Source organism: Choloepus didactylus, chromosome 2 (genome assembly GCF_015220235.1).
Source record: "Choloepus didactylus isolate mChoDid1 chromosome 2, mChoDid1.pri, whole genome shotgun sequence".
Taxonomy (NCBI): domain Eukaryota; kingdom Metazoa; phylum Chordata; class Mammalia; order Pilosa; family Megalonychidae; genus Choloepus; species Choloepus didactylus.
In genome coordinates, this window is record NC_051308.1 from 185322317 (window position 1) to 185333107 (window position 10791).

A 10791-nucleotide genomic window follows, 5' to 3' on the forward strand; every position below is an offset into this window, starting at 1 on the left:
TTGAAATAAAAGCATTTTCTTAGTTCCCAGTTTTGAAATTTATCAAGAGTGTCTGTAGCCACTATTTTTACTCAAAAAGATTAAGACAGAGAGCTTTCTCCCAAAGCAGGGTGTTGAGTTTGATGTGTACTTTTTAATGCAATTTTATTGAGACATTTTCGCACACCATATAATCATCCAAAGTGTACAGTTGTTCACAGTATCATCATATAGTTGTGCATTCATCATCACAATCAACTTTTTGAACATTTTTGTTATTCCAAGAAATAAAAATGAAAATAAAATAAAAAGTATGAAAGAACACCCAAAACATCTTATACTCCTCCCCCCCCCCATTATTCATTTACTTTTTGTCCCCCTTTTTTCTACTCATCTGTCCATACACTGGATAAAGGGAGTGTGAGCGACAGGTTTTCACAATCACATAGTCATATCATATAAGCTATATAGTTATACAATAGTCTTCAAGAATCAAGGATATTGGATTGCAGTTAAAAAGTTTCAGGTATTTCTGTCTAGCTATTCTAATACACTGATAACTAAAAAGGAATATCTATAAAATGCATAAGAATCACCTCCAGAATGACTTCTCGACTCCATCTGAAACCTCTCAGCCACTGAAACTTTATTTTGTTTCATTTCTCTTTCCCCTTTTGGTTAAGAAGCCTTTCTCAATCCCATGATGCCGGGTCCAGGCTCATCCCTAGGAGTCATGTCCCACATTGCCAAGGAGATTTACACCCCTGGGAGTCATGACTCATGTAGTGGAGAAGGCAGTGAGTTTACCTGCTGAATGGGCTTAGAGAGAGACAGGCCACATTTGAGCAATGAAGGAGGTTCTCTGGGGGGTGACTCTTAGGCACAATTATAAGCAGTCTTAGCCTCTCCTTTGCAGTAACAAGCTTCATAAGGGAAAACCCCAAGATTGAGGGCTTGGCCTACTACAGTGGTAGTCCCCAATGCTTGTGAGAATATCAGGAATTCCCCAGTCCCTCAAGAGGGCTTTGCAAATGCATGTTTATTTTCTGCCCAAATTACTCTGGGATGTATCGAGGCTTCATGCTAACCTGTACAAACCAACCAGATCTCACCCTCTATTCAAGTTTCCATGTAATTATGCGTGTTTGAATAAACTGACAATTCAAGTTAACTTATATAGTGTGCTACAGAAAATATAGATTTTGCAGCAAATACACATCTTTTCCTTTAGTCTTACACAGAACGTGAAGTTTTAAAACACAGTCAATATCATCCTTTTCCCTTTAGTCTGGTTTACCTTAGTTCTAATCAAGTCTGTTTCATTCATATCTCTAATTGAAGTCTGATCTCTTTTTCAGCTTCTTTAACATTTGCTGACATTCATAGCTACTGAACTCTGGCTCTGAGTCTCAGGTGTCAGTTGTCCGGGCCTAACCAGGTTACACATTAACAGCCCAGCATCTCTGAATTTAAAGACAACCATTACAACTCATGAATAGATGTGATTGCTGTGAGAATTTATAATCTAGGAACCTTTACCATAAGCTTTGCCCTGATAACCTATGCTCTCAGATTCAATTCTCAGAGTTTGTACATTATACGTTAGTCCATATGAGTGAGGCATTATAATGTTTATCTTTTCGATTCTGGATTATTTCACTCACATACTGTACTAAAGGTCCATTCACCTAGTTGCATACCTCACAACTTCTTGCCGCTGCTCAGTATCCCATTGTAAGTATACACCACAGTTCACCATTCTGTTTACCAGGTGATGTACCCTTGGGCCAACTCCATCCATTGCGAATTGTGAATTCTGCTGCCATAACACCAGTGTGCAATGTCCACTTATGCCCCTGCTATCAGTTCTTCCAAGTATATACACAATAATGGGGTTTCAGGACCATATGGCAACCCCATAGTTAGCTTCCTATGGAGCCACCACACCGCCCTCCAGCTGGACTGTGCCATTCTACCTCCCTACCAACAGGGAATAGGTACATCCCTCTCTCCACATTCCCCAGCACTTGTATCCCTCTGTTTATAAACAGTGATTCCCAGTATAATCACATAATTATGCATTCACCACCACAATCTAAATGAGAATATTTCCATTTCTTCCACAAAGAAAGTGGAAAAGGAGAATAAAATGAAGAATAAAATATAAAATATTGAAGGAAAATAAAAATAAAATAAAAATAAGATACACTGTAAAGGTCAGACAACACCACTACCACCAAGAATCCCATATCACTCCCTTATATCTCCTTCTTGTAGACAGTTAGCTTTGGTATATTGCCTTTGTTACAATTAGTGGAAGCATCTTACAATGTTACCATTAACTATAAACTCTAGTTTGCATTGATCGCATTTTCCCCCTTTACCATCCAATTTTCAATACCTTTCAATGTTGACATTCATTTGTTCTCCCTCATTTAAAAACATTCTTATATTTGTACATTTAATCACCATGATTGACCATTCTCAGTTTTGCTAAGTTATACAATCCCAGTCTTTATCTTCTATCTTTCCTTCTGGTATTATACATGCCCTTAGCCTTCCTCTTTCAACCGTTATCATACTCATCTTTTTTCAGGGTACTTACAATATTGTGTTACCAACACACACTATTGTACTATCTATTCCATCTCTGGATCTATACCATCAATCTTGATGAACTTTCTGTACTCCTTCAGCATCGAAAGCCTGATCTTTAACCTCTTTCTATCTCCTGATAACTTGTGTTCTCACCTCTCAAATTTTGGTCATCAATGTTAGTTTATATTAGTGAGACCATACAGTACTCTTACTGATAGTCTTCATTTCTACACTCTTCTCCAAACCTCTCTCTCCTGTCTTTTCCTATGTACCTGTAGTACTCCCTTTTGTGTTTCTTGTAGAGCAGGTATCTTGTTCACAAACTCTGTCAGTGTCTGTCTGAAAATATTTTAAGCTCTCCATCATTTTTGAAGGACAGTTTTGCCAGATATAGAATTCTTGGTTGGCAGTTTTTCTCTTTCAGTGTCTTCAATATATCATGCCACAGCCTTCTAGCCTCCATGGTTTCTGCTGAGAAATCTGTACATAGTCTTATCAAGGTTCCTTTGTATGTGATGGATCACTTTTCTCTTGCTGCTTTCTGAATTCTCTCTTTGTCTTTGACATTTGATAATCTGATTATTAAGTGTCTTGGAGTCAGTCTACTCATATCTATTCTCTTTGTGGTATGCTGTGCTTCTTGGATCTATGATTTTATGTTTTTCATAAGATATGGGAAATTTTCCATGATTATTTCCTCCATTATTGTTTCTGCCCCTTTTACCTTCTCTTCTCCTTCTGGGACATCCATGACATGTACATTCATACATTTCATGTTGTATTTCAGTTCCCTTAAGTGCTGCTTATATTTTTCCATTCTTTTCCCAATCTGTTCTTTTGTGCGTAGGATTTCAGATGTCCTGTCCTCTAGTTCCTTAATCCTTTCTTCTGCCCCTTAAAATCTGCTGTTGTATGTCTCCATTGTGTTTTTCATCTCTTCTATTGTGCCTTTCATTCCTGTAAGTTCTGCTGATTGTTTTTTCAAACTTTCAAGTTCTTCCTTATGTTTGCCCAATGTCTTCTTTATATCCTTCTTCTCTTTTGCCATATCTTCCCTCAACTCATTGATTTGATTTTTGAATTGATTTAGCATATTTGTTTAAAGATCTTTAATTAGTTGTTTCAACTCCTGTATCTCATTTGAAGTATAAGTTTGTTCCTTTGACTGGGTCATATCTTCATTTTTCGTAATGCAACTCATAATTTTTTGTTGTCTAGGCATCTGGTTTCCTTGATTACCCCAATCAGATTTTCCCAGACCAGATGGGCCCAGGTCTCAGGAGGAAGATGTATTCAGTATCAGGTTTCTCTAAGATGAGATCCTGCAGGTTGTCAGACTTTCCTGTGAGGTCTCTAGAATCTATGCATTTCCTATCCTGCCCAGCTGGTGGCACTTATCAGTCTGCAGCTTCCCACCAGTGTAAAGAGCTGCATTGCCTTTAATTCTCAGTGGACCCTATCCCTGCCAGGGACTGAGGGTGTCAGAAGCCAAGCTTAAGTTGTTTCTGTTCCCTCTCACCCTCCCAGGCCCTGGGGTCTGAGTTCTCTGAGGGAGGGCTGCCACTTGAGCTGGGCCTGCACCTCTTTTCTTAGGGAAGATATGCCCTTTAGGGAATTATCTACTTCACTTGACTTTTTCCTTTGTCTCTCTATCTTAACTCCATCCTGGCCTGGGTCAGTGCTGACAATTGAAAATGCCTGAGGCTTTTTCTAATGAGCTACTTAGAACAAGAGGAAAAAGAAGGAAAAAAGAAGTCCTCTTTTCAGAGCCAGTCCCCAACCCTTCAGTTCACTAGGCAAGAACCAGAGTTGGTAGCTGATTCTCTGTGCCCCTTTTCTTGGGACACAGCCCTTTTCCAGTATTCTGAGCCCACAAGACTTCAAAAGTCTCTGTTTTTATTTATGTATTTTTTCCATCAGCCCTGCTTCCTCTCTGCTAGGAGAAAACTCTGGGTTCCTTTCCTGCTTGTTCTAGGTTTATCTGTGCTCATAGCATGTATTCAGTAGTCTAAATTTTTAAATTAAAATTGCAATTGGAGCTTGGTTCAGCTGTATTCTCTTGCTGCTGACAGTGACTGCTTCTTTTTCCCCATGGTGAAGTTTTCCAACTCAGCCTGCCATGCAAGTGGGGGAGGGACACCAGCTCTGCAGTTTGGGGAGCTTTACTTACAGTTCTATGCTGTGATCTCAGCCATTCCATCCATTCCAGACTGGTGTATGATGTGTGTTCAGTTATGGATGTCCCCCCATAAGTTGTTCCAGACTATTTGCTAGTATTCCTGGTATTGACTAGTTGTTCTAGGGGACTAACTAAATTCTACACCTCCTTATGCTGCCATCTTGTCCTGCCTTCTCCTAGATGTGTATTTTAATATTATCTTTTTCTTTTCAAAATGTGAGCCATCTCTACTTGTCTTTAACTTCATTGCCCACTGTTTCTCAATACATATGTTTCTGCTTTTTCTCATGAATATGCTATGCTTATTCATGCATCTATTCCCTTAATAAAGCTTTTCCACTGTTTGAGATGCCCTTCCCTTTTTCCTCTACTTCACCTTCCTAAAATTTCCAGGAAGTATTCTGAGCTCTATTTCCTCTTAACTCCTTCAGCATCTATGCCAAGTATTACATAATTAATTATATACTATCTGATATTGTTTGAAAATTACAAGCATGTTCAGTTAATTCAATGAGTAAAGGAATCATTATTCTTATCTCTTTTTCATTATCTTAAGGAAGATAGTACAGTGAATTGGAAGAAGCCTGGGATTTTGAAGTAGAAGGTGAGAGTTCTTTTAATGACATAATTGGTAATAACTAGAGTATAGCTGTATTTCCTTTAGATTATATCAGGGCATAGTCCCTCTGTGCACTGCTGTGTGATGCATTAGAGAAACAGTTTGGATATACTATGTCCCGCAGAAAAGCCATATCCTTCAATGCAATCCTGTGGGGGCAGACTGATTAGTCTGTTGATGAGGGTGGAACCTCTGATTGTATTATTTCCATGGAGGTATGGGCCCTGCCTCTTCAGGGTGGGTCTTGATTGTTCACTTGATTACTTAAGGGAACTCAAGAGCTGACCCAGATACTTAGAGATGGTTGAAGATATGGACAGAAGGACATTTGGAAATGCTAAGCTAAGAAATGAAGCCCAGAGTTTTCTCCAGAGAAGCTAAGAGAGGACCCATAGATCTTTTAGAGAGAAGTGTCCTGGGAGAAAGAAGCAAGGACACAGAAGCGCTGAGAAAGAGGAGCTAAGAGAAACCCAGAGACATTTTGGAGAACACCATTTTGAAATGCAACCTGGGAGCAAAGGACCAGCAGACACCAGCCATATGCCTTCCCAGCTGACAGAGGTGTTCTGGACACTATTGGCCATTCTTCAGTGAATTCACTGAAGGTATACTCTTGTTGATGCCTTGGTTTGGATACTTTTATGGCATTAGGATGGTAAATTTGTAAACAAATAAATCCCCTTTGTAAAAGCCAATCTATTTCTAGTATTTTGCATAATGGCAGCTCTAGCAAACCGGAACACTAGTTTTCTCTGAAGAATAGGGATCTGGAACCCAGTATGTATCCAATTCATAGTACAGTCTCTAGTTTGGAAAATGTACTTGTTAAGCTTTAGATCTGAAACTCGACTATTTATTGTTAAAAGGTATGTTCTTACCTTGCAACAAAGTTTTATTTAGAATTCTTTCTCATGGCATACAATCTAGCTGAGAATAGAGGACATAAATTAAGGAAACAAAGAATGATGATTGATCTTTAAATAATATGCATATAAAATGTTCAGTAAAGGTCTTTTTGGCTGAAGAGTTCTGGTACTCTTCATATAGAAATATGGGCATTATGACCTTGTCCGGTAACAAAAATCTATATATACATTTAAAGATAGTAAACCCCTCACTAAATAGTCTGTTGAGCAGATTAAGATGAGAAACTGCTCTAAAACATCAGGAAAGCAAGTGCTTATACTTTCTTAACTCAGGTCAAGTCATCTTTGCATTTGCCTTATTAATAGCCCTCTTTGTGTGCCACTTCATTGCATGCTGACTGACTTTTGACTGTTTTGTGAACTTGAACAGGGTTCTTGAGTTTCTTTTTGGATTGACATGTCTTCTAACATGTTGTCTATAACATATAGATGTGTATAGCACTTAATTTAAGATAAAGACCATGCTAGAGCCACCCAAATTTTACCTTTAATTGGGAGAACATCTAGAGTCACAGCTGTGAGCTCATGGGAGAAAGGCGAGCAGACTGAGACTGTCTTGAAGCAATGAATCTTCACTTATTTAAAAGTGCCAGTTACCAGGCATGGGGGTTAAAAATGTACATAAAGATAAATGTGATTTCTGCCTTCATAGAATCAGTGCTTCAAGGCCATGGGGGCTCATTTAGGAGGGCCACTTATATCAGTGTTTCAGGGTCATGAAAGTTTACTGGAGGAAATTGCATCTAAACTGAGATGCAAAGGTCAAGTGAGAATTAGCCAAGTGAATCTTGGGGGTGGTGGCTCCTGGCCAGTGTGCACACCACTCAGAGGAGAGAGAAAGTTGGAGTGTTGGGGATTTTCAAGTCATTTGTTATGATCGGAATAGAGTGAGAGAATGTGTCTTCAGATACGTATCACCTCACTTGCTGCAGGTTAGGTCAGAAAGTGTCTCGTTAACAATTAAGAGAATGGGCTTTCTAATAAGGGAAAGGAGGACCACCTTAGGTTTTTTTTTTTTTTAAATAAGGGTGGCAACATGAGAAAATATTTTCTTTAGAATGTATTCTGACTACAGAGTGAAGAATGGGTAGAGAGAGAAGGACAAGGGGCAAGGAGACCATTTAGGTAGCTATTGCAGTAAAGTTGGCAAGAGACGGTGATGGCTCATATAAGCACAGTGGTAATAGGGATGGGGAAAATAGATGGATTCTAGGTATATTTTAGAGTTTTAATGTACAGAATCCCATGATTTATTGAATATAAGCAGTGAGAAAGAGGTAATACATCCAGGTTTAAGCATTTGGATGATGTGGGGGTCATTAATTAAGGTAAGAGGAAAGGAGCATATTTTTCAGGAAAGAAAATAAATTCAGTTTTGGAAGTATCTAGCCAAGCAAGATGAAAACCATGAGATAAAAATAACACAGAAGCCAAGGGAAGAAGACTTTTCTAGGAGAGAATGATCAACAGTATAAAATGCTGCCAAGAATTCAAGTAAGAAAGAAAGAAACTTGAAAATCAACAGATAGATTGACGTTTCGGTTAAGAAGAAATGATGGAAACATTTTTCATAAAACAGGTTAAAGAGGTAAGAGGGGTTGAGGTTACCATGTGTGCCAATTTGAATGTATTATGTCCCCCCAAACGCCATTATCTTTGATGTAATCTTGTGTGGGCAGACGTTATCAGTGTTGATTAGATTGTAATTCTTTGTGTGTTTCTTTGGAATGCGCCCCATCCAGCTGTGCGTGATGACTCTGATTGGATAATTTCCGTGGAGGTGTTACTCCGCCCATTCAGAGTGGGTCTAAGTTGAGTCACTGGAGCCATATAAATGAGCTGATGGACAGAGGGAACTCAGTGCAGCTGTGAGTGACATTTTGAAGAGGAGCTACAGCCAAGAGGGACACTTTGAAGAAAGCACAGGAGCTGCAGATGAGAGAGTTTGAAGATGGCCATTGAAACAGACTCTTGCTCTGGAGAAGCTAAGAGAGGACAAATACCCCAAGTGCAACTAAGAGTGACATTTTTGAGGAACTGCAGTCCAGAGAGGAACATCCTGGGAGAAAGCCATTTTGAAAACAGAACTTTGGAGCAGTCGCCACCCACGTGCCTTCCCAGCTAACAGAGGTTTTCCAGACACCATTGACCATCCTCCAGTGAAGGTACCTGATTGCTGATGTGTCACCTTGGAGACTTTATGGACTTAAGACTGTAACTTTGCAACCAAATAAACCCCCTTTATAAAAGCCAATCCATTTCTGGTGTTCTGCGTTCCAGCAGCATTAGCAAACTAGACCACCATGGAAAAGGGTTTCCAGTGGGGAGGTTGGGAAAAAGGGGAGCAATGAGAAAATGTGCTTGCAGAAAATAAAGTAGTTACATCAATCATATTCTTGGAGTGCTTTCTATGTACCTTGGAAACTGCTTTATGGTATTAGAGCATTTAATATTCCTGCAAACCATGAAATAGGCATTCTTTTAAGCCCCTTTTAACAGATGAGAAAACCAAGGTTCTGAGAGGTTAAATCAATTTACCCAAGGTCACAAGGCTAGAAAGTGACAGAGCCAGCATTTGAACACATACCTGTATAGATCAGAGTACTGTTCATAACCACAAACTATACTTCCATGTAGATAACCTGCACAAAACATTATGAGGAAAAAAAAATATAGAAAGTAACAGGTGAACACAAGGATTTGCATCTTTGAGAGTTTGATCCTTTGAATTAAATCTCTGGGATCCCTTGCTGGTTGCCTTCTGACTGGGGTTGGCCAATGGGAGATTGGTGGCAGGAAGAGAGAGGAGACTCCCCTACTTTGGTGCTCCACATCTAGCAATAGCTACACCCCTTTGGGTAGCCCCTTCTCTTTCAGGATTCCAGTTCTCACTGAGCTCTGGTAGAACCATTTCCTCTCCTTGCTCCTTCATCCATAGCAGGTAGTAATCACTTCTAGACTCTTTGTACCTCATCATCCTCTGTTCCCTTAACTCTACCCTTAGCTCTCTAAGTAGGGACTCATTAAAGTCTCTTTATTTGAACCATCTGGGCATGAATTCTGTCCCCTATTGTGAACCTGAATGAAAGAGACAGTAGCTAAGAGGTAATGGGGACATGATGACTGAAAGATTTAGCTGGCAGCAAAGCCTATACACTCCATCACCATAAATAATAATGATGAGAGTTATAACACTCATACGCAATTGTTGGCAGTTTACAATTTATAAAGTACCTCTGCATAAGTTATATCATTTGAGTAAAAAAAAAAATGGTAGGTCGTATTATTCACAAGTTAGACCAGTAAACTGGGGCAAAGAAAAGTTAATTTGTCCGAGGTCTCCTGATTGAAAGAGCTGAGCTTCTGAACCTAGGTCTCCTGAGAACAACACCAGCTTTCTTTCTACTGTACCTCATCTGCTTCCCATTGTTTAGTGAGATGACAGGATGCCTTTTTTGTAACACCAAAGAACGTCTAAATCATGTCAGGAATCTCCAAGGACTCAATGCATTTCAAACATAGTGAAGATTCGTAGGAAACAAAATTTCCCTCCACCTCCTGGGACTTGTCTCACTGTGTGTAGGTTAAAGAAGACTAAACATGTGCCAACTTCATGAATGATACCAGCATAGAATGGGAACTGATAAAGGTGTCTGGAGGCTGAAAATAACTGGACAAAGTACTAAAGAAAACAATCCACAATGTCAAGAGATTATGCTGATGCTCTCATTGAGCTTGTTTGGTGGGTTTGGACTCCTTTCCCGACATTTTAGACATTTCTGAAAATCAATACTAGCTGACTGTCAACTCAGATTCAGTAAGAATCTTTTGAGGACCTACTATGCACCAGATGTTTTCACATGCATAATCTCATTTCAATTCATATAGCAGTCTGGAGAGATGAGATGTCTTTTCTCAAGGCCACCAGGCAGCTTAGTGAGAGGGTGGAGAATAAAGTCCAGTTCTCCTGGTTGTTGTAAAGCACAAGTTTTTTGATTCTGCTGCCATAGGTTTGGAAGCAGTTCCCACAATTCCTTCCCTTTTCTTTGCCTTTCCTTAGATATGCCTAGTAGAAACCTTAAAGAGGAGTTAAGTACCTGGAGTTAGAATTGCTGATTCAGTCTAGGGGTGTGTAGAAGGAGCTCTGACAAATAAATGGGGAATAGGGCTGGTGGGAAAATTTTTGTCATGGAAATTTGTGTTGTCCAAGACTCAAGTCTACCTTTCAGCTTTCCCTAACTGCTTGGAAATGAGGAGACCTGAACTAACTAGTCTTTGGTATTATGAGGCTTTTTGGCCTGGAAAATCCCCTACCAATATATTAGCCGTTGTTCTTTTTTCAACAGTTTTACTGAGATATATTCAATAAAATGTCCAATCAGTGGTTCACAGTATCATCACCATTGTTCTTTTTATTGTGTTTTCTTGTCTGGATTATCAGAGTAGTGTACTGTGGGAACCCCGGGCCCCCAAGAGTCTTAAAGACTGCA